Below are 25,138 nucleotides of genomic sequence, written 5' to 3'. Positions count from 1 at the left end.
AAAGGTTAGAACTTAAACAACATATTGATTCCCCGTTTTGATTTATGTTCATTCATTCTTGATTTGAAAGTTAGGATAAGAGCACTGGACTCTGGTCAGAAGGATCAGAGTTCAAATCTGACCTCAGACACTTAGTAATTAATTAACTGGGTGACCCTGGGTAAATCACTTACTCCTAAGAACATTCAGAGTTTGATTCAATGCTTTCTATGAAAGCTCATTTATCTCATGGAACAGCTCATTCCATTCTTCCAAAGCTTCAATCATTAGGAGACTCAACTTGAACTTAAAGCAATTTCCCTGTCCTCTCCACCTACAATGGTCCTAGCTTTTTTCCCTTTCAAGCAATAATGAATAAATTTAATTGTTCTTTGTATATGAGATTGATTGGGATTATAACTAAGTGAAGCCTCCCTCATGGTTCCGATGTCTTCCTTTTTCCCAAAGCCACATCAGCAAGAGTTGCAAAGTTTCTACTTCCCCAAGGTCAGGTGGTAAACAAGGTGCTGATTGACACTGCCCCCCCCCCCCATATTTGAAGGATACAGAATTATCTCTCTCTGATAGGGTAAAACTGAATCTGAATAATTATGCAATTAGGGTTTGAAAATGCTTTGTGCCAATTGGCTAGATACTAGAGAAAAGATAGTGAGCCCAGCCAATAGGTAGAGGGTCAAGGGGTTGGGACTGCATAAGGGACTAGGATAAAAGAGGCTTGTTGTAACACATGGTTCTGATACCACACAAAACTTTTTTTTAGGTTTTTGCAAGAGAATGGGGTTAAGTGACTTGCCGAAGGCCACACAGCTAGGTAATTATTAAGTGTCTGAGACCAGATTTGAACCCAGGTACTCCTGACTCCAGGGCAGGCGCTTTATCCACTGCATCACCTAGCCACCCCCACACAAAATTTCTTAAAAAATTTTAAGACAGTTTTCACATATCCCATTAGTCTTCTCTTCTTCAAACTAAATATTCCCAATTCTTTCAAACATTCCTCAGATGAAATGTTTCCAAAATCTTCATGCCACTTGAGTCCCTTGCTTTGGGCAACACGAATGTGTTGACATCATAGTTCCGAGAGCTAAACAAAATTTGATTTTAGTTATTTCTTGTTCATCTCTCCATTTCACACTGAGTTCCTGGTCAAAACTCTTTAGTGTCAATTCTAAGCCACTTTGACCTTTCTGATTTAAGGTCTCACGAATTTCTTTCTAACCCTGGTTGTACCTAGACCTTTCCCTTCCTGGAAGAACGAACATCTCTGCCTGAAAAAGAGCAAGAAATAATGGAGTGGGGGGCAGAGCCAAGATGGTGACAAGAAAGGATCCTGTCTTAGGCTCTCTCTCATAAAACTCATAAACTAAGGACTCTAACTAAATTTTCGAGAGACAGAACCCACAGAGGGACCCAGGGAAGCAGTTCTCCTACTCAAGGTAACCTGGAAAAGAGCAGAAAGGCTCTGCTCCCTGGGGTCGGAGGGGTGGCCTGCCAGAGGGGCAGCCTGCCAGAGCAAAAGAACTTCAGCCTCCCCGAGGCAGCCTCAGGGCGCTGGGAGCTGTGGCTCACAGCAGCGGGGGAGTTTCCTGAGCTACACCCCGGGGAGCGCCAGGCACAAATTGGGGGAACAGCAGGGACCTTTGCCAGGGCGAACACATGAAGCCCAGCCCTCAGAGCACACAGCTAGCAGCAGCCAGCACAGCCCAGATCCAGGAACAGAAGCAGGTGGAGCCGGTAAGCAGGAGCCCCAGGGCATGAGTCCATTGAACCTAGGGAGGGGAGTGAAGAGAGTGACTGCAGAGCTCTGTCCTCTGCCCCTGGAAGAGGACTCTGGGGTTCTGAATACATTCAGATCCTGATCGCAGTCTAGGCCCCCCCATAGAACAGCAGGGGGCCCCCCCACCTCAGCCCCGTGGCAGAGGGGGGGCACATATGGTCATTTACAGACCAGGAGGGAAGACAGAGCTTCACACACTGAGATCCTTGTGGGAATGCCCCAAAAGCTCAGGAAGCACCCCAAAACCAGGCTCAGACTGGGAAAATGAGCAAACAGAGAAAAAAGAGGAACACCATTGAGAAATATTGTACAAATGAGCCCAAGAAGGATCAAAATATTCAGTCTGAAGATGAGGAAGCACAAGCTCCTGCACCTAAAGACTCCAAGAAAAACAGAAATTGGGCTCAGGCTATGACAGATCAAAAAAACTTTGAAAATCAAATGAGGAAGTTAGAAGAAAAACTGGGAAAAGAAAGGAGAGAGATGCAGGAAAAACATGAAAATGAAGTCAGCAGCGTAGTCAAGGAAATCCAAAAAAATGCTGAAGAAAATAGCATGCTAAAAACCAGCTTAGGTCAAATGGATAAAACAGTTCAAAAAGTTATTGAGGAGAAGAATGCTTTAAAAAGCAAAATTGGCCAGATGGAAAAAGAGTTAAGAAAACTCTCTGAGGAGAATAAATCCTTCAGACAAAGAATAGAATTCAGGAACATTGATAAATTTACCAGAAATCAGGAATCAATACTTCAAAACCAAAAAAATGAAAAATTAGAAGAAAATGTGAAATATCTCATTGAAAAAACAACTGATATGGAAAACAGACTCAGGAAAGATAATTTTAAAATTATTGGAATACCTGAAAGTCATGATCAGGAAAAGAGCCTTGACACCATTTTCAAAGAATTACTACAGGAAAATTGCCCTGATATTCTAGAAGCAGAGGGCAAAATAGAAATGGAGAGAATCCACCGATCCCCCGGAGAAAGACATCCCAAAAAAAACAACCCCTAGGAATATTATAGCCAAGTTCCAGAACTCCCAAGTCAAAGAGAAAATATTACAAGCAGCCAGAAGGACACAGTTCAAATATCGTGGAGCTGCAGTCAGGATCACACAGGACTTAGCAGCAGGTACATTGGAAGCTCGTAGGGCTTGGAATACAATATACCGGAAGGCAAAAGAGCTTAGAATGCAGCCAAGAATGAACTACCCAGCAAGGCTGAATGTCCTCTTCCAGGGAAAAAGATGGACTTTCAATGAACCAGGGCAATTTCAAATGTTCCTGTTGGAATGGCCAGAGCTGAACAGAAGGTTTAATCTTCAGATACAGGACTCAGGTGAAGCATAGAGATTAGACGAGAGGGGGAAAATAGGAGGGACTTAATGATGATGAACTGCATGTATTCCTGCATAGAAAAATGACATTGATAACACTCATATGAACCTTCTCAGTTAATAGAGCAGGTAGAGGGAGCTTTTATAGTTGAAGCACAGGAAAAAGCTGAATTCGAAGATAATATGTGGTGTAAAAATGGAGTCAATAGAAAAAAAAGAAATGCAATGGGAAAAAGAAAAAGGAGAGGGGAAATAGGCCAAGATATTTCATATAATGAGATTTTTCTTTATTACAATGAGCTATTGCAATGATATGGAAGAGGAGAAGGCAAGGGGGAATGAGGGAAACTTCACTCTCATCAGAGGAGGCTAGGAGAAGAAACAGCATATATACTCAATGGGGTATAGACATCTGGAGTAAGAAGGAGGTGGGGGGACAGGGTGAAGGGGGGGATGTGAGTGATGGAGGAGAGGATGGACCATGGTGGGAAAGTGGTCAGATATAACACATTTTCTTTTTTTACTTCTTGCAAGGGGCTGGGATTAGATGGCCTGTCCAGGATGGATGCTGGGCCTAATAGGTGGGGGGGGGGGGGGGGCTCAGGGCCTCTTGGCCCCAGAGCTGGAGATCTGTCTGCTGTGCCACTCAGCTACCCTACAGCAGAGTCAGAGTGAAAGGAGAGAGAAAATATAGTGCATGGTAGTGGAGAAATAAGAAAGGAGGGAGTTGCAATCAGCAATGGCAACACATTGGAAAAATATGGAAGTAACTTTTGCCATGGACTTATCATAAAGAATGTGATCCACCCGCGACAGAGTTGTTGGTGTTGGAACAAAGACTCAAGCACATTTTTTATTATTATTATTTTGGGGGGGAGGTGCAGGGCAAATGGGGCTGGGTGGCCTGCCTGGGGCCGCATAGCAGGGTGATGGTTGGGTGTCTGAGGCCGGATTTGGACTTGGGTGCTCCTGGCTCAAGGGCCAATGCTCTGTCCGCCACCCAGCCACCCCTACTATTAATACTATGTTATTTGATTTTGTGTCTTTTTTTTCCTTTTTTTTTTTGGTTTTTTCAGGGCAGTGGAGTTCAGGTGGCTTGCATGTTACACGGCTGGGTGATTGTTGGGTGTACAGGGCTGGATGTGCACTCGGGTGCTCGTGGCTCCAGAGCTAGTGCTCCATCCATTGCACCACCTGGCCATACCTACAATTATTACTATTTTTTTTTATTTTAATTTTTTTCTCTCCCTTTATCACTCAAGCAAATAAACAATAATATTTTATTAATGTAAAAAAACATTTGTACAAAATGAGAATAAATATTAAATGAAAAAAAAGAAATAATGGAGCTTCATTGGTGATAAATAGTGATGGTAACTGTGTTCAGTTGATGTACATCCAGGCTAACTAGTATTGAATAAATGAGAAAGGACCAAAAAGCTGTAATTAAAGCACCAGGAACATTTAATGAATTCCCCTGATTAAATCAAAAGGAGATCCAGAATATAAAGATAATAAAGGGATTACAATTTAAAATTAAACTGCTTCAAAGAGTAACCTCTATATCACTCTGGTTCAGAAGAACAACTCTGTAAGGCAAAGGCAACAAGGGATGCTGTGAGCTGCTTAATCATGTAATTAACTTAAATCTTCCATCATGTAAAACTGAGGTCTAAAAGTACCATAGGGTCCTAGAATAGTGAAACTGTAATGAAGGTTCAATTGTTCATGAAAGTAAACTAAATCCTGGAGAGACTCATCGACTATTCAACCTTTTGGAAGGGGAATGAGTCCCCACATGCTGCATTAATCTACTTAATGAAGCATAAGGAAAATTTCAAAAAAGCTATAATTTCTATTGAGATGCACCCTTCTACATGAGCCTCCATCCAGGACACATCATTCACATATACAGAAAAAAAGTAATATGGGAGCAGCTAGGTGGATAGAGCACCAGCCCTGGAATCAGGAGTACCTGAGTTCAAATCTGGCCTCAGACACTTAATAATCACCTAGGTGTGTGGCCTTGGGCAAGCCACTTAACTCCATTGCCTTGCAAAAAAAAAAAAACCCTAAAAAAAAGTAATATGATCTCTTGATCAAGTTTCCATTATAGCCACAAACCCATTCTCTAAGTTAAAGGGAGTTACTTTTTCCTGTGTTATCCCCAAGCCACAAACCTAAATCTTCTCATTTTGCTCCATGCAATATTTGTTTTGTTTTGTTTTGTTTTGTTTTTTGTTCTTTAGGTTTTTGCAAGGCAAATGGGGTTAAGTGGCTTGCCCAAGGCCCCACAGCTAGGTGATTATTAAGTATCTGAGACCGGATTTGAACCCAGGTACTCCTGACTCCAAGGCCGGTGCTTTATCCATCCACTCAATATTTGTGATCCAGAATTTGTATTCTGCATATGACCTCAGAAGCAACTATTCCTATTACTGTACACATAACAGATATCTGAGAAGTGAGGTTTTAAAAAGTAGCTTGCTACTTCCTATCTGTTTCTAACTGGCAAATAAGTGAGTTTCCCTCCCTGGAAACAAGTCAAATAGTTGAAATTTACAGAAAACTAGATTTTCCTGCTTAACTTCTGTGCGGGGCATTGAGACCCTAATCCAAAATGACTCCTCAGACTCCTCTCAGAGTGGCAGCAAAGAGTTAAAATTTTTTCGGTTCTTGCAAGAAGCTGGGCAGTTCCTAACTCTATGAGAGAGAGAGAGAGAGCAGGAAACGCCGAATTACAGAAGCTAAAGCAGGGTTAAAAAAACACAAAAACCACAATCCATTCCCCCTCCTCTTTTCTGCTGACCCTTACAACAGTTGGTCAAACTTGATGGTCTGAAGAGAAGGGGAGTGTACCTAAGCTTTCCCAGGAGGGTTTGTCTTTGTTTACATCTTATATGGTTAGGGTGATATAATTTTTCTAGCCAGAGATCTGGGTTCTCACGCTCACCTGATTCTTGAGAAATAGAAACTAAGGCTTATGGCTTAGACAAATTTAGCACTATGTTTCTGAAAAGTCAGCACTTTTGCCCCTCACACTTCCATGTTGCCATAACATCAATTTTGTGTAGATAATGACAGTAAAAAGTCCTTCCAATAAAAAAAACGGTCTTTCCTCTAGAAAGACTTTCAATTCTGGGATGGGGTAAGAGAAAAACATTCCCCATTCATCACAGACTCCAGAAGTTACTGAAAACCTCTGGAAAAGCAATATTCTTATTAAATCAGTCTTTAGTGAGGGAGTCTTACTACAGTTTCTGCTCATTTATAAATATTCATCCAGGAATGTGCTTTAATAACAACAGAATACCTGTGTCTGAGTGTGTGTGTATCTGAAGAGAAAACCTAATATAACTGAAGTACAGTCTCCTGAGAACAGAAAAGAGTTTTTCTCTGTCCAAACCAAGGGAATGAGTCTGCTTCAGTTGTCACCAGCATGCATCTCTAACATGTATTAGAGTGATGGCTCATTAAATTCAGAAAAGTGTTCATTTCCTACTCAGAATCTCAATCTAGAAAGTAGCTAGAAAAATTCTCTCTATCCCCATTGTAGATTTCTCTTCTTTCATTCCAAGGCAAACCTTTCAAAACATCGATTCTAACATATTATCTTTTGGGAAACACTGTTGTACATGAAATATCAGGAGAAGGTGCCCTCCACAAGAGTCAGTTTCAAATTCAATGTTGAAGGAGGTAAGCACAGGTCCTTTCTCCTCATTTTCACTGTCTGATCCATTTAGGCTGTGGAAACGAAAAAAAATTTTGGAAAGTTATGACAAGTTAGGGTTTCATTCATTTATATTGAACAAAAACTACTGACAGAATAAGATATCTGTAAGGGGCCATAAGAATCCCCCTGTCTGAGGAATAGAAGATCAACAAGACTAACTCCTTGTGAAAGTAATGTGAATAAAAAAGTGAGATTAGGACCTAGAATATCTAACCTACTACATTCTTTTCTCCTATTATACCAAGATATTTCTAAAGATCTATTCAATTTTTTTAAAACTGATTTACTGTAATAAGGACTCACTATTTGACAAAAACTTCTGGGGAAAAAGTAGACAACAGTCCAAAAAGACATATGATTTAGATGTAAAACTTATATCAGAAACAAATTAGAGAAACAAAGAAGAAATTATCTTTCAGAGCTTTGGTGAGGAAAATTCATGACCAAACAAGAGATAGAAAGGATCACAGAAGATAAAGTAGGCAATTTTATATAAAATTAAAAAGGCTTTACACCAATATAACTTAGCTAATATTAGAAGAAATTAACTGGAAAAAAAATCTATACAACAGAACTCTCTTATGAATGTTTCATTTCCAAGATATTTAAGGAAATGATTCACATTTATAAGACTAAAATTCATTTCCCAATTGATAAGCTACCAAAGGATATGAACAAAAAGTTCTCAAAGGAAGAAATCCAAACTATCTATAGCTACAGAAATGGAAAATGGAAAAAATACTCCTAGTCACCAATAATTAGAGCAGTGAGAATTAAAGAAACTTTGAGGTTCTACCTCACACCCATCAGATTAGTAAAAGTGACAAAGGAAAACTTAGAAGGGGTTCAGGAAAAGAAGTACATTGAAGTCCTGCTGGCAGAACTGTGAACTGGTACAACCACTCTAAATTGGGCCTCCTCTTTTATAGCCTTACTAAGTCTACATCCCAAAGATAGCAAATTAAGAGGAAAAGGTTCTACGTATACAAAAATATTTAAAAGGCTACTTTTGAACTCTCATCCTCCTGACTCTAAGGCCACTGCTCTATCCATTGCACCACCTAAATGCCCCCAGTCTCAGACACTTGACTCTTACTAGCTATGTGACCTTGGACAAGTCACATAATCCTGATTGCCTCAAATTCAGGGCCATATCCAGGCATGTTGAGTTATATCTGGTCACTGGATCCAAGTTGGTTCTTGAGGAGAAAGTGAGAAAAAACACCCTTCACTAAAATCCAGTACATGTGTTGGTCATGGCATCATCTCTCTGAAGTCATGGTCTTCTTCAAGAATGAAAGGCATAAAAAATCCTAAATAAAATCTTAGCAAAACAATTACAACAAGTCATCACTAGGATAATACATTATGATCAAGTAGGATTTATTCCAGGAATGCAGGGTTGGTTCAATATTAGGAAAACTGTTAATATACTCAATTATATCAACAACAAACCTATCAGAAATCATATGATCATATCAATAGATGCTGAAAAAGCTTTTGACAAAATACAGCATCCATTCCTATTAAAAACACTAGAAAGTGTAGGAATAAATGGACTGTTCCTTAAAATAATTAGCAGTATCTATCTGAAACCATCAACAAGCATTATATTCAATGGGGAGAGGCTAGAGGCATTCCCAATAAGATCAGGGGTGAAACAAGGGTGCCCATTATCACCACTACTATTCAATATTGTATTAGAAATGTTAGCATCAGCAATTAGAGAAGAAAAAGAAATTAAAGGAATTAGAATTGGGAAGGAAGAGATAAAACTCTCACTCTTTGCAGATGACATGATGGTCTACCTAGAGAATCCCAAGAAATCATCTAAAAATCTACTGGAAACAATTAGCAATTATAGCAAAGTTGCAGGTTATAAAATAAACCTTCATAAATCCTCAACTTTTCTATATATGTCTAGCAAGAAACATCAGGAAGAGCTAGAAAGAGAAATCCCATTCAAAGTAACCTCAGACAATATAAAATACTTGGGAGTCTATTTGCCAAGACAGACTCAGAATCTTTTTGAAAACAATTATAAAACACTTCTCACACAAATTAAATCAGATTTAAATAACTACGCAAATATCAACTGCTTATGGATAGGTAGAGCTAATATAATAAAAGTGACAATTCTACCAAAACTAAACTATCTGTTTAGTGCCCTGCCAATCAAAATTGCAAAAAATTACTTTAATGAGTTAGAAAAAATTGTAAGTAAATTCATATGGAGAAATAAAAAGTCAAGAATTGCCAGGAGCTTAATGAAAAAAAGTGCAAAAGAAGGTGGCTTAGCCCTACCAGATCTAAAATTATATTATAAAGCATCAGTCAACAAAACTATTTGGTATTGGCTAAGAAATAGAGTGATGGACCCGTGGAATAGACTAGGTGTAAAAGCAGGAGATGATTATAGTACTCTGCTGTTTGATAAACCCAAAGAGTCTGGCCATTGGGATAAAAACTCCCTCTTTGATAAAAATTTCTGGGAAAATTGGAAGTTAGTATGGAAGAAACTTAGATTAGACCAACACCTCACACCCTTTACCAAGATAAGATCCAAATGGTTACAGGACATAGACATAAAAAACAAAACAAAAAAAAAAAGAATGAAAGGCAAACATCATCATGATCAATAGAATGATCATTCATAATTTCATAGGATTTTAGAGAAGCAATTGACTCAGGGTGCAGAATGAGACAATTTTTTTTAATATGGCCAGTGAAGGAATTTCTTTTTCTTTCTTTTTCAGTGAGGTAGAAAGTGGGAGGGAAAAATCGATTTATTAATTTAAAAACAATAAAAATTAAAAAACAGATAATAAAAAAGAAATTGTCTGCAATGGAATAAGTAAAACTGAAATCATAAAAGTGTATATAGAGGACAAAGGTGGGAACTAAGATATGTGTATACACTCGATTTCCTTCAAAGAAAATACAGGATACCTAGCTGTGTGGCCTTAGGCAAGCCATTTAACCACATTTGCCTAAAAAAACTAAAAAAAAAAAAAAAAAAAAACAAAGAAAATACAGGAGCAGCTAAGGGAAGGTATTTAGTCAACAAGTTTCTTGCATTGGCCACCAGGTGGCACCACAAACTAAATCAATCAGCTTGAGGGTGAGGAGGAGAGGGCAGAATGGATCAACAAGCATTTATCAATGACTAAGGGGTGGAGGAAAAGAAGGCACAACATAACCACTGTTCCTACATGTAGGTCTCCCTTTCTCCTCTACATCCGTGGAGGATCCATAACTTGGGCAAGAATGAGGGTCTATGGATGAGGATTCTGTTTGTGCTATCACAGTCTTAGCTGGAAACAATGAACAAAGTATTATCAGACCCGGACAGCTTTTCTCAAGTGTCCAGTTTGAATAGTCATTTGGCTTCAATTACCTCTTTGAGAAACTGCCCTTTATAATATCTAGAGTCTTAAGACTCTGGAGGACTTGAAGGTTTGAATTCTAGCAATGAATGGCACATTCTTAATTATTCATGGAGTATCTCTGGGGACCAGCCAGAAAAGCAGCTCAGAAGTATGATGACATTGAGTACTCAATCAACAACTTCCATCCCCTAATTTGTTCTTCTTTAGTCCAAACTCTGATGAAAAAGTAGCTCTTTTCCTAATCAAGACCAGCACCTTTTGTACTTGGATTAATCCCCTCCCATCTTTCTCCACCAGTTCTATTCATCATTTCTCCTTTAATCTTCAGTTTCTCTCATATTAGGCTCCTCTGCTGTCTAGAAAATGTCCAGTGTCCCCCAACTTTAAAAACTTTCATTTGACCTGACCCATTTACTCAAGAAACCATCTACATTCTCTACTCATTTTTCAAACTTCTTTTAAAAAAAAAGATATTCCTTATCTCCACTTCTTCCCTCACTCACTTCTCGACCTTTTGGTGGTACCCAATTCCATCAAGTTGGAAGGGGGTCATAGGTCATTTAAGTCCAATCCCTTTATTTTATTTATGAGGAAATGGAGACAGAGAGATGAAATGACTTGCCTGAGATCACAGAGCTATTTAAAGTAGCTGTTATTAGAACTCAAGTCATCCGACTCCAAACACAGAGTTCATTACTCAACTGATACTGTCCTCTGCAAAGTTACCAAAAATATATGTAAAGCATTTTGCTTAAATTAAATTGATAAATAAGTGCTAATTATTATCATTTAATTATAAATTCAGTTAAACACCCAAAACCAAAATAAGGTCAAAATGAGTACAGGATTTAGATAGAAAGGATGCCATAGGGTAATTAACAGTTCAAGAAATATGCCATCTGTTGGTTCTATGAAAAGGGGAGAAATTTATAACCAAACAAGAAATAGAGTACATTATAAAATGCAAAATGGATGATTTTGACTATATTAAATTTAAAAAATTTTGCACTAATAAAACTAATGCTACCAAGATTAGATGGAAAATAGAAGACTGGGAAACAATTTTCTGATAAAGGTTTCATTTCTAAAATATATAGAGAATTGAATCAAATTTATAAGATCTCAAGTCATTCCCCAATTGATAAATGGTCAAAGGATACTAACAGGCAGTTTTCAGATGAAGAAATTAAAACTATATATAATTATATGATAAAATGCTCCAAATCATTATTGATTAGAGAAATGCAAATTAAAATAACTCATGACATACCATCTCACACCTATCAATTGGTGAAGATGACAAAAGGGAAAATGATCAATTTTGGAGAGGTCATGGAAGGATTGGAGCATTAATGTACTGTTGGGAGAGTTATGAACTAATCTAACCATTCTGGAGAGCAATGTGGAATTATGCCCAAAGAGTAATAAAATCTATCATTCCCTGTGACCCAGCAATACAAATACTAGGCCTATATCCAGAAGAAATCAAAGACAATGGGAAAAGTCCCACATGTTCCAAAATATTTATAGCAGCTCTTTTTGTAGTGGCAATGAATTGGAAATTGAGGGGGTTGTCCATCAGTTGGGGAACAGATGAACAACTTATGGTATATGAATGTTATGGAGTACTATTGTTCTATAACAAACTATGAAAGGTTGGATTCTAACTGATCCTGAGCAAATGGAGCAAGAACCAAGAGAACATTGTACACATTAACAATAACATTGTGAGTTGATCAGCCTTGATGCACACAGCTCCTCTCAACAGTTCAGAGAGCTAGGACAATCCTGAGAGACCTGTTATGGACAATACCATCCACATCCAGATGAAAAAAAAAAAAACAAAGAAACCAAAAAACCCCAAAGAATCTGAATGAACACTATGTTCACTTTTTAAAAATTTCTCTTATGATTTTCCTTCCTATCCCATGGTTTTCTTTATTTTCCCCTTTGTTCTAATTCCTCATGCACAAAAAGCCTAATATGCAAATATGTTAAATGCAAAAATACACATAAATTTTTACCAGACTCCTCCGAGGGGAGGGAGTAAATATGCAAGCAGATGAATGTTGAAAAACTTCCTGAACATGTAATTGAAAAATAAAATAAAATATCAATTAAAAAAACAAACAACAAAAATTCTATTGACATTTCTGCCTCTGCCTTCTCTTTCATATCCCTTTGAAGCTTCAATTCCTTGACTCTTCAAGGAATGCCCCTCCCAAGCCATTTCCCCTACATTAGCCATTCTCTCTTCTTTTTCCCAGTTTGACCCCTTGGTAAGCCAATTCACTTCTACAGTGTCTTTCTCTTTTGAATCCCTAGACTACTTATTACATCATCTACTATATTCAATCAAGCTTCAGCCTTGGATCACTCCCCCATTCATGCCTACACATGTGTTGCTGAGCAAAGGTGAAGATCAGATGACTGTTCTGATTGGGTCCCCTAGAAATATAATAGCAACTGTCTAACCTCACTGCTGCTAGATAATCCTCCTGAAGGTATCTTCATTATCAACTCACTATTCCACTCTCTGCAGTGGCTTTTCTAAACTTTTCTCTCCTCAGACCTCACAAACCTACTCTGTTCCTGCCCCCACCCTTTCAGCAGAAAATCTTGTATCATATTTTACAGAAAAAATAGAGGCTATTTGCTGTGAACTCCTTTTTCACCCTTCTTCATTTCTCATCAGTCAGATGCCTTCTGTCACTATCCTTCCATCCCTTTCTCACATGATGAAATGCTCTTATTCATTTCTAAAGCTAACTTCTCTACTTTGTCCAAGTAATTCCCTTACATCCTCTTCTCTGCTCCCTCTACCATCCCCACTATTTACACTTATTTTCTTTTTTTAAAAATTATTATTAACATTTTATGTTTTCCAATTATATACAATAGTAGTATCTACCTATCATTTTTATAAGGTTTTGGATTTTACAATTTCCCCCCTTCCCTCCCCGCCCCAAAAGGCTGTCTGATAGTCTTTGCATTGTTTCCATGCTATACATTGATCAAAATTGAATGTGTTATAAGAGTAAACATGAGTAAACATAAACCCTCTCCCCCTCCCAAGAATATAAGAAACCTCAAGAAGAGAGAGAGAGAGAGAGAAACATGCTTCAGTCTTAGTTCAGATTCCAATGGCTCTCTCTCTCTGGGGTGAGTTGCTTTCTTTATCATAAGTCCACCAGAGAAGTTGCTTCAATATTTTTCCCACAGTTGCTATTACTAGCTGTACCTCCACTCTATTTCTGCACACTCTCATTTATTCTATTCTCTCTCCTTTCATCCTAACCCTGTCCAAAAGTGTGTTAAATCTGAGTACCCTCCCCCAATCTTCCCTCTTTTCTATCACCTATTCTCCCCTTCCTTCCCCCATTCCCCCTTATCCCATGCCTTTCTTCTCATTTTTCTCTAGGGTAAGATAGATTTCCTCACCCTATTAAGTGTATATGCTATTCCCTCTCTGAGCCATTTCTTTTTTTTTAAGAAAGATTTTATTTATTTTGAGTTTTACAATTTTCCCCCCATTCTTGCTTCCCTCCCCCACCCCCCCACAGAAGGCATTCTGTTAGTGTTTGCATTGGTTCCATGTTGTACACTGATCTCAGTTGAATGTGATGATAGGGATATCTTCCTTAAGGAAGAAAAATAAAGTATGAGATAGTAAAATTACATAATAATATAACTATTTTTTTCTAATTTGACAGTAATAGTCTTTGGTCTTTGTTCAAAGTCCATAATTCTTTCTCTGGATACAGATGGTATTCTCCATTGCAGATAGCCCAAAATTGTTGCACTGAAGGGATGAGCAAGTCCATTAAGGGTGATCATCACCCCCATGTTGCTGTTAGGGTATACAGTGTTTTTCTAGTTCTGCTCATCTCTCTCTCTCTCTTTCTCTGAGTCATTTTGGATGAGAAGGAAGGCTCATCATTTCCCCCTTGCCTTCCCGCTTTCCACTCCATTGAAAAAGCTTTTTCTTTTGACTCTTATGTGAAATTTCTTAGCTTCTTCTTCATCTCCTTTCCCTTCCTCCCAATACTTTCCTTTATCACCCATTGACTCCAACTTTTTACTATATTATACCATTATATTCTACTCCTTCCTATGTCATGTCTATATATATGTTCCTTCTAACAGCTCTTATAAATGAAAAAGTTCATATGAGTTATCAATATCTTCTTCCCATGCAGGAATACAAACAGTTTGATATCATTAAGTTCCTCATAGTTAGTCCCTCTCTTCCACCCCTTCTATGGTTTACCAGAGTCCTGTCCTTGGAGATCAAACTTTCTATTCAGTTATGGTTGTTTCATTAAGAAAGTTTGAAAGTCCCCTGTTTCATTGAAAGTTCATCTTTTCCCCTGAAAGAGGATGTTCAGTTTTGCTAGGTAGTTGATTCTCAGTCGTAAACCAAGATCTTTTGCCTTCTGGAATATCATATTCCAATCCCTACAAGCCCTTAATGTAGATGGTGCCAGATCCTGTGTAATCCTGACTATAGAGCCATGGTAGTTGAATTGTTTGGCTTTGGAAACTTTTAGTATTTTCTCTTTGACTTGGAAGTTTTGGAATTTGGTTATAATATTCCTGGAAGTTTTTCTTTTGGGATCTCTTTCAGGAGGTGACCGGTGAATTCTCTCAATTTCTATTTTACCCTCTACTTCTAGGATCTCAGGGAAATTTTGATGTATTATTTCTTGAAAAATGGAGTCTAGGCTCTTCTCCTAGTCATGGCTTTTATACAGCCCAATAATTTTTAAATTATTTCTTCTGGATCTGTTTTCAAGGTCAATTGTTTTTCCAATGAGATATTTTACATTTTCTTCTAATTTTTGACTTTTTTGGAAGAATTTTATTTCTTCCTGATTTCTTGCAGAGTCATCAGCTTCCTTTAGTTCCATTATGCATTTGAAGGAGTTATTTTCTTCAGAGAGATTTTTTTATCTCCTTTTCCAGCTGGCCAATTCTGCTTTTTAAGGCATTCTTCTCCTCATTTGCCTTTGGTTTTGCTTTTTCCATTAGGCCTAAACTGGTTTTTAACATATTATTTTCTTCAGTATTGTTCTGTATATCTTTCACCAATCTGTTGATTTGTTTTTCATGATTTTTCTGCATCACTCTCATTTCTCCTCCCAAGTTTTCCTGCATCACCCTTAATTGCTTTTCAAAGTCTTTTTTGAGCTCATTCATAGTCTGAGCCTATTTTCCATTTCTCTTGGAGGTTTTGGATATGGAAGCTTTGATTTTGCTGTCATCTGAGCATGTGTTTTGATCTTCCATGGGACCAAAGTAATTCTCTATGGTCAGATTCTTCTTTTTCTGTTGTTTACTCATTTCCTCAGTCCAAGACAGCACTTCCAAGACTTTAGGTTTTTTTGAGGGGGCCACCCCACTGGGACCTTTATTCCTCCAAGGTCTTATGCTCTCTTGCCTGTGCTTTGATATGTAAATGACCACTTCACTTCATCCTGCTTGGTTACTTGGTATGGAAGCCCAAACTGCAACCTGGATCTGAGTGTAGGCTTTCAGCAGAGTCCTACCCCGAGGGAGAGCAGAGAAATTTCTGCAGTCTTCTCTGACCCTCTTACCATCTCTGGGAATGCAGGCTACTTTCTCCAGATTCTCGCTGCAGATTCTGCAGCTGATGCTCCTCATTCCACACTCATTCTAGTGTAGCAGAGTTCTCTCCCTGCCCCTTCAAGCTCTTGCAGGTGATCTCTGGGCTGGGCTGGGCTGGGCTGGGCTGGGCTGCACCACAGCCCCGGCTTTTTCCCAACCCCCAAGATAACTTCTAAGTTATCTTGGACTGGGTCTTTCTGTGGGTTCTGCCCCTCCAAATTTTGGCTAGAGTCATAATTTGTTGGCTTTTGGAGTTTGGGGGGTGGAGGTATTCCCAGGAAATGCTGCCTTGACACCCCATTTTCCCTTATTTTCAATCTCTCCTTCTCTATTGGCTCATTTCTGACTACTTATAAATATTACCCTGAGAAAATCCTCATTTAATTTATCCACCCTTGATAACTATTGTCCTATTTCTCTTCTGTCTTTTGTAGCTAAATTTCTCAAAAAAGAATCTTCAGTTTACACTTACAGTTTCTTTAATCCCTTTTAATCTGGCTTCCAATCTTATCATTACACTGAAACTTTGCTCCCTAAAGTGACTAATGATCATTTAATCACTAAATTCAATTTTTTCTTAATCCTCATTTTTCTTGACCTCTCTCTATTTGACATTCTTGACCCCTCTGTTCTTGATACTCTCTTCTCACCATTCTCTCCTGCCCCTTCTCCCTATCTGACCACTCTTTCTCTGACTGCTTTGCTGAATCCTTCTCCATATAATGCCCTCTAACCATCATAGATTAGTCCCCTATGGTTCTGCTCTAGGCCCTTTTCTCTTCTCTCTCTATACTATTTCAATTGGTGATATCATAAACTCCAACAGATCTAATTACCTGTGCTGACAGTTTGCCAAACTACCTATCTTACCCCAATCTCTTTGCTGACTTCCAATCTTTCATCTCAGCTATCTTTCAGACATCTTCAACTGGATGACCAGTAGACTTCTTAAAGTCAATTTGTCCAAAATATTTCTGTTCTTGTACAGAGCAATACAATCCTCCCCATCCCTCAGGTTCATTGCCTAGAAGTCATTATGGATTCCTAAATGTCTTTCATTCTCCATATCCAAGCTATTGTGAAGGCTTGGCCATTTCATCTTTGCAACATTTCAATATACCCCCTCCTCTCCTCTAACACCTTGATTAAGACCCCCCATTACCTCATGCTTTGATTACTTACAGTCAACTGTTGGTGTATCTGATGCCTGTTTCAAGTCTCTATCCACTCTAATCCATTCTCTATTCAGTCACTAAAGTGATTTTCCCAAAACGTAGTTCTGATTATTACCTCCAGAAGCCAATACAAAATGCTCCACTGAGCATTCAAAGCCCTTCATAACCTACTTTCCTCCTACCTTTCCAATTGTTTACATACATCTCCCCAACTCATATTCTTCAATTCAGTGACTCTGGTTACCTTGTTTGTTTCACAGACAAGAGAAGATGCACATAAAGTCTTTTGTCATCCTTTAAATACTGCGGAAACTTAAACTATTAACAATATTCCACTGTTTCAGAGACAGAGAATAGCAACTATAAAAGATGAGGATTTTTCCTTCTCTTCAAGAGAAATAAGAATATTTATTTTCCAAAGAGGGAACAGAAATGTGAATATATTGATACAAAATAGGAAGATGAAGATGTTATAACCAGCTAGTTCTGTCACTGATCATATGTGTCTGCCAGGTCATAACCCTGGACACTTAAGAGTATTTGTTCTCCCTAGCCATATGATTGTGCAATGCTGTAGGGCAAGTGAAGAGGGATATGTAGGGACTGGGAGAAAAGGAGAGGAGAAAGAGGATTGGTTTTGTTGTTCTTGTTTCCTTGGTTTCCTACTGGGAAAAAATAACATAATTCAGTCAAATTCTTATAATTAGGAAGCAAAGGATGGTGGTTGATGAAGGCAGAGGCTACTGAATAATCCCATTCAGGAGTTGTGAATTGCAAAGGGCTAAACTGATGGGGGCTGCACTAAGGCAGGTATCATTAGCTGGGGAAGAAAACTAAATTGATCCAACTCAGAAACAGAACAAATCAAAGTTCCTATGCCTATCATTAATGAGATTGAGCTGTGAGAGGCATTGCTACAAATCTATTGGGGGGGGGGGGAATAGAAAGACCTAGGAAGAAAAGAGAAGGAGGAGGAGAAGAAGCATGAGATGATGGGGAGGACAAGGAAAAAGGACAGATAAAACAAAGAGATTCTGGAGAAAGAGTTCAGTTGTTTCCCCATCATCCAAATAAGTTTTCACTAAATTGAAGTTTTACAGCAGCTCTCTGTGTGATTTTGAATAAGTCACTGAACTTCTCTGGATCTCAGTTTTCTCAGCTGTAAAATGAAGGTATTAGAATAGATAATTTCTAAGCCTTCCTTCCAACAAGGCTGTGCTGGTCCCTAGGGTTCATGGCTATGGGAGGAAACTAGATGACCAACTATCAGGGACATTATTCAGTCCTACAAGAATTCATTTCAGTTATAGTTCTAACCAGTTCTAAGAAGCTATAAGAGAGCCCCATTCAAATCTGGCCTCAGACACTTCCTACTTGGGCAGACCCCCTAAATTTGTTTCCCTCAGTTCCCTCATCTATAAAATGAACTGATGAAAGAAATAGCAAGTCACTCCAGTATCTTTGCCAAGGAAACCCCAAAATAAGCTCAAAGAAAGTCAGATATGACTAAAAATTACTAAAGTATTTTCAGAAGCATTTCAATGCATATTTTCATGATTTCTCAGATGATGTGAGGAGGATCTCAGCAGTTCCAATTTGAGGTAAAATAGAATACTCTGATTACAATATTCAAAATGTTCAGTAAAGGAACTAACTAGATAAAGAGCTCCTCATTTTCAGAAATAATAAATGAGCACAAGCTTGAGGGCCACCTATCTGTTGGGGATATTGTAGAGTAGATTCCCCCTGCTCTGTATAGGATATTCAACTACATGACCTTTGCTCTATAAAATGTTTAAGCAGGGAAATTAAGTTGAAATTCTTTATATTAAGGGCTTCAATGTCCATGAGGAATAAAGCTTGAGGCAGCTAGGTAACACAGTGGCTAGAGCACCGGCCCTGGAGTCAGGTGTACCTGAGTTCAAATCTGGCCTCAGACATTTAATAATTACCTAGCTGTGTGGCCTTGGGCAAGTCACTTAACCTCATTGCCTTGCAAAAAACTGGGAAAAAAAAGGAATAAAGCTTAACACATCAGCCCACTGTAATAGGACTTTGTTTGATCTAGAAATGAACTGAGAAATCATTTAATTCTACCCCCTCATAGAGAAGAAAACTGAGAGTCAGAGAAGTGAAGTGATTTTGTTGAAAGGTCTCATTGATAGCTAAGTGATGCAGTGAAGAGTACTAGGCCTGGAATCAGGCAGATGGGAATTCAAAATTTTTTTTTATTATTTTTAGGTTTTTGCAAGGCAATGGGGTTAAGTGACTTGCTCAAGGCCACACAGCTAGGTAATTATTAAGTGTCTGAGGTCGGATTTGAACTCAGATACTCCTGACTCCAGGCCCGGTACTCTATCCACTGCGCCATCTAGCCACCCCTGAATTCAATTCTTAACTCACTCACTAGTGATATAACCTGGGGAAAGTCTCCTCCAATTCTTTCTTTTAATTTGGGGTTTTCTAGGCAAAGATACTAAAGCAAGTTTGCTAATTCCTCTTCCAGTTTATTTACAAATGAGGAACTAAGGCAGAGTTAAGTGACTTGCCCAAAGTCACATAGCTGCCTCAAACCTCAGAAAAATGAGTCTTCCTGACTCTGGGCACTCTAATCACTGTACCACTCAATTGCTACATAGATATTTATGGGGAAGCATGCCATACATACTTACACTTATCATTTTTTTCTCTGAAGGTGGATACTATTTTCCCTCATACTTTGAGTGTTCATATTACTCAGAATATCTTAGCTTAGCCATTCACAGTTATTCTGAACAATATTGTTGTTACCATATACAATATTCTTTTGGTTCTGCTCATTTCATGCATTATTTCATATATCTTTCCATATTTTTTTTAGGTTTTTGCAAGGCAAATGGGGTTAAGTGACTTGCCCAAGGCCACACAGCTAGGTAATTATTAAGTGTCTGAGACCAGATTTGAACCCAGGTACTCCTGACTCCAAGGCCAGTGCTTTATCCACTACGCCACCTAGCTGCCCCTCCATATTTTTTTTAAAATAAACCTGCTCATCATTTTTTATAGCAGAGTAGTATTTCCTCACAATAAGCAAATTTACTCAGTCATTCCCTAATTGATGGGCATTGCCTCAATTTTTAGTTCTTTGCCACCACAGAGACAGATAGCATTCTTTTCCCTTTCTCCTGATCACCGTGGGGAAACAGACCTAGTGTTGATATTGTTCAATCAAAGGGTATGCACCATTTTATAACTATATGGTCATAAATTCCAGATTGCTCTCCAAATGGTTGGCTCGATTTACAGTATATTATTGTCCCTACCTCCATTTCTTTATCTATAAAATGGGGATGATAAGAGCATCTATTTGGATTGTTATGAAGATCAGTCAGTCAACAAATAATAATAAGACCCTACTATGTGACAGGAACTAGGAACACAAAGAAAGACAAAAATAATCCTTGCTCTGAAGGAGCATTTTTAATCCAATTCAAACAATATATTAATAAAACAGGAAAAATTGGAAATGATGAATAAAAAGGAGGCATTGGTATTAAGGGAGATGAGGAAAACCTTCTTATAGAAGATAGGGTTTTGTCAGGACTTGACATAAAAAAAAACTAGGAAATCTAAGAGATGGAGATAAGGAAGTAGAGAATTCCAAACATAGGATACAGCCAGTGAAAATACTCAGAGTTGGGATAATGGAGTGCCTTATGCAGAAAAACAGCAAGGAGACCAGTGACACTGAATAGCAGAATTGTGGGAAGGAGGGGGAGTGACTGGAAATAAAGTGTAAGGTGACTGGAAAGGCAGAAGGGGACTAAGTTATAAAGGGATTTGAACAGCAGAGAATTGCATATTTGATCCTGGAAGTGTCAGGAAGTCAAAAGAGTTTATCAAATGATGAGAAGGAAGGAATGATATGATCAGAACTGTGCTTTAGGAAGCTCAAATGAGAATATTTGTGAAGTACTTTGCAAACCCTAAATGTCAGTACTAAGAGGAAAAGCCAGGACTTGAAATCTCTATCTCCAAATCCAATGTGCTATTCACTGTATGACCTGGACTCTACTGTCATATAGGAAGAACTTCTCAGAAAAAACCTAGGACCTCCTTTTTTGTAAGGAGCCTTCAATGGAAGGGTTGTTGTTACCATTGTCTTTGTATTCTTCTCCTTGTGGGCAATGTACAATGGTGCAACATAAAATCCCAACTTGATTTCCTCCTCTCCAAAATGAGGGGGGTTGAACTGATTGACCCTCAAAGTTCTCTTCTGAGAAAAAAAAATTTGGCTATTTCCCCTATTTAGTTTTCATGGTACCATGGAATGTTAGGTCTGGAAGGGACAATTCCATTCCCTTTCTGTACAGAAGAAGAAAGTACCTGCTGCCCACAGCTATCATAGGCAGTCAAAACCATCAAGAGCAAGAATTCGAATTTACCTTCTCTGACTTATCTCCAAATACAAGCTAAATAAAATGAGAGTAGATTGTGCAAACCAGGGATAAGGGCCAGTGGGTTTACCTTGTAGAATACCAATTCAGGTTCTTGTTTTTGAAAGGAAAAAAATCAGCATTTATCTCTCCTCTACTCACCGAATCTGCTTGGCAACTTGCAGATCTCCTCCTCATGGATATGTAGCATTCTAGCCTCACATCTGGCTTGGTACTGAGTGACTGGGGAGTGGTGTTGCTGACATAGAGATGGAAGAAGAATTGGTCAACTCTCCTCCCTGTAGAGAAATGAAACGAAACAAGACAAAACAAATTGGTTCAAAGGAAAGTATACTTTTTCTACTACTCTAATCTATTAAAAGTTCTTTTTTCTTTAAAATCTTAAGAGTATTTTATTTTTTCCAATTACATGTAAAGACAGTTGTCAACATTCATTTTTGTAAGATTTTCCGTTTCAAATTTTACTCCATCCTTCCCATCTCTCCCCCTTCTGCAAGATAGCAAGCAATCTGATATAGGTTATACATGTAATGTCCATGAAAGTCATGTTGTGAATGAAGAAACAGAACAAAAGGGAAAAACAGAACGCAAATTTTAAAAAGTGAAAAGTGTGATTCAATCTGTATTCAGTAGGCATTTACACTTTTAAGCTGTATTTGCTTTATTAACATTTTCTCCATCACTTTCTTAAGGCTGGACAATCAATAAAACATTAAATACAAAAAAAAATCTGTATTCAGACTCCATAATTCTCTCTCTGGATGTGGATGGCATTTTCTATCACAAGTCTTTTTTAATTGTCCTGGATCACTATATTTCTGGGAAGAGCTAGGTCTATCATAGTTAATCTTCACACAATTTTGCTATTAAGATCATTTTTAAAAAAAAATAAAAACAGATACTTTATTTTTATTTAATCCAGACTTGCTAGTACATGCCTCACCAGAGGATTCCTGATTATAAATTCATTTCCAATGCATAAAATTGTAGGGCCTGAAAAAATGGTACTTCCCACTGACATGCTTTTAAAATCCTTTACATGAAGTACATGAAAAAAGAGCACAAGGAAAAATAGGCCTTTACTCTGGTTTCCCTCCTCCCAAGTGCCATCTCATTTAATAGTATTTCAAAATCACTTTAACCCAACAATGATCTAGCCTCTAAAATAGTGAGATTATTGATTCTAGAGCAAAAAGCAACTTTAGAGATCATTTTATCAGGGCATTCCTAACTAGGGAGGATCTGTAATTTTTAAAAATAAATATTTTTATATTTCTTTCTTATTTAATAGTATTTAATTTTTTACAATTACATGGAAAGACAATTTTCAACATTCAGTTTTTGAAAGATTTTAAGTTCCAAATTTTTCTCCCTCCTTCTCTCCCCTGACCCCTTCCCAAGATGGCTTACAATATGATATAGCTTATACATGTGCATTGATATCTGTATTTCAATATAATTGATATCCTTTGCATTTCCATGAACTTTAGGCATTTAAAAACATTAGTCTAAGAAGGGAACCATAGATGTCACTAGAGTCAGAGGTATCCATGACACCAAAAAAGGTTAAAGACCCCTGAAACTAATACAACCTTTTCTTTTGAAGCTGAAGTTCAGAGAAATAAATAACTTGTCTAAACTCCCAGGGCTAGGAAATAGCAGAGCCAGCATCCTCAGGCTCCAGATGCAGTGCTCTCTTCTCTTCACTCTAATGTGTGTCAAAAAAGAGACTCAATATCAAATCTTGTTCTAAGAAATAGGTCAATTGAGTCTCCTTGCCCATGATAGATAATTCAAGAAAAGTAAAAGTGAAACCAGTTTCAGATTAAAAATTTTAAAAAAAGCAAACCTTCTACTCTTTTATCAAGGATCTTCTACATTTTTGCATTCATGTGCTGTCCATTTGTATAAAAAGATTCTAAAAGTGATGGCAGCAAAGTAGACTTGGTTAGTAGAGGTAGGGATTAAATCTGTAATTTCATGGGCCAAAGAGTGATTTAGTGACATTTTAAATGTAGTTCCTAGAGAATACCCAGGTAAGGAAACTGCCTGCACAATTTACAGCCTTAGAGAGTTGTCAAGAGTAAAGAAATTGACAGCCCAATATGTTAGAGATGGATCTTGAACCCAACCTCCAGTACTCAATGCAGTTTGGCAAAAGAGTCAACAGAAATGAACAGTTTCAGTTCCTGACAAATTGTTCACACACAACTACTCTTACATAGAAATGGGAATTTCTTCCTAGGGGGGGAAAAATCATTTCTACCCTCCAAAATTGAAGATAGACCAGTACTCCACCTGTTCTTCAATCACATTACATACATCTGGTATTTACCTCCTTCCACCTTTTGTCAAATGATAACTGCTCAGATAAAGAATTGCAAGGCTAATAACTGCCAGAAAAACATGAGTCCAGTAGCCTCAGAAAACTGCTAGCAAAAACCAAGGCCCTGAAGAAAGGTAATGGTGGTGAGGATTCTGTAAAGAGTGCAAAATATTCAGTGGGAGGAGAATATGATTAAGGGACTAGGGTGAATGCTAACTGTGAGTTCCAGTGAGTTCAGGGGTATTGAATTTAAGAGAAACTGAAGGGGGGGGGGACTATATGGAGACTGATTAGAGCTGAAAATGTGACAAAGCAAATTGACTGGGAGACTGAATATAATTGTGGATGACAGAGAGGGAATGGTGATGCTGGCTGGGGAAAAACAATGTTTGGAAGTGGGAATGAATGGAAACTTGATCCTGTGATAGACTTTAGAGTTAGGATAGAATCTTAGAGATTGTCTAATCTAAACAGTTCATCTTGCAGATGTGAACATTGAGATTCAAAGGTCAATCTAAATCCAGTGACTCCAAATCCACATTGTATATGTTGGTGGATGAAGTATAACTCTTGGAATGGAAGAGAAGGAGTCTGTGGAGAGAGATGGGTAGAGCATAGGTTACAGTGAGCTGGGCCAGGGATGTAGGATGAAGGGGAAGAACTGAACCTTGCTTAGGTCGTGGACTTCTTCAGGATCATGGAGTCTTACCTGCATTACAGGTGGAGGAGAGAAGCCCGGCTTTTTTTTCATGAGGTCGGAGCTGGCAACTCTTGCAAGGGAACCTTGGTCATCGCTTCCCTGGACTTCACTTCCAAACCCTTATCCCTGACCGGGAAAAGGAAAGATGGGCGTGAGGTGGAAAATTCTTCTGGAGCTCCAGGGAGCTGGGGAGCAGGAGCTCGCACTGCCGGGCAGTAATGGGCTGCGGGAGTTGGTATCCTTCTGGGAAACGAAAACGAAAGAGCAGGATCTGGGCTTCCACTCCCCACCCCCACCCCTTGGAGGCGGAGGACAGGAGACAAGGACAGGGCTCCTGCACCCCCCGGAACGTGCCCATGGGCTCCTGCACCCCTGTTCCCCCTCCAAGTCCTCGCCTTCCCCCCCTTATCCTCAGCTCCCTGAAGCGCCTGTCCGAGGTGCTGCCGGGCTGGGCAACCCGCGGGACGGATGTTCAGCCTGAGGGATTCCAGACAACCTTTGTCCAGAGCCCTTGACCAAATATGTCCAGTGGACTGCCTGGCACAAAGTAGGCATTGAAGAAATGCTCATTTAACTAATTTGGGAGGACAGAATTTGGGGAAGCAAAATGGGAATTATTTTATTTAATATTTTATTCCC

At 38.6% G+C, this 25,138-nt stretch overlaps 1 long non-coding RNA gene across 1 annotated transcript; it reads right to left on the bottom strand.

Annotated features, from left to right (window-relative positions):
• Window positions 1–4,464: 4,464 nt before the first annotated feature.
• Window positions 4,465–24,786, bottom strand: LOC141489582 (uncharacterized). The gene is made up of 3 exons (XR_012468943.1): window positions 24,509–24,786; window positions 21,615–21,751; window positions 4,465–6,856 (listed from the first exon to the last, which is right to left on the bottom strand). It is a non-coding gene; the product is annotated as an uncharacterized LOC141489582 (long non-coding RNA).
• Between the last annotated feature and the right edge of the window lie 352 nt (window positions 24,787–25,138).

The sequence above is a fragment of the Macrotis lagotis genome, chromosome 5 (genome assembly GCF_037893015.1).
Source record: "Macrotis lagotis isolate mMagLag1 chromosome 5, bilby.v1.9.chrom.fasta, whole genome shotgun sequence".
Classification (NCBI taxonomy): domain Eukaryota; kingdom Metazoa; phylum Chordata; class Mammalia; order Peramelemorphia; family Peramelidae; genus Macrotis; species Macrotis lagotis.
Note: the sequence above shows the minus strand (reverse complement) of the source record. Positions and strands in the feature narration are given on the sequence as shown.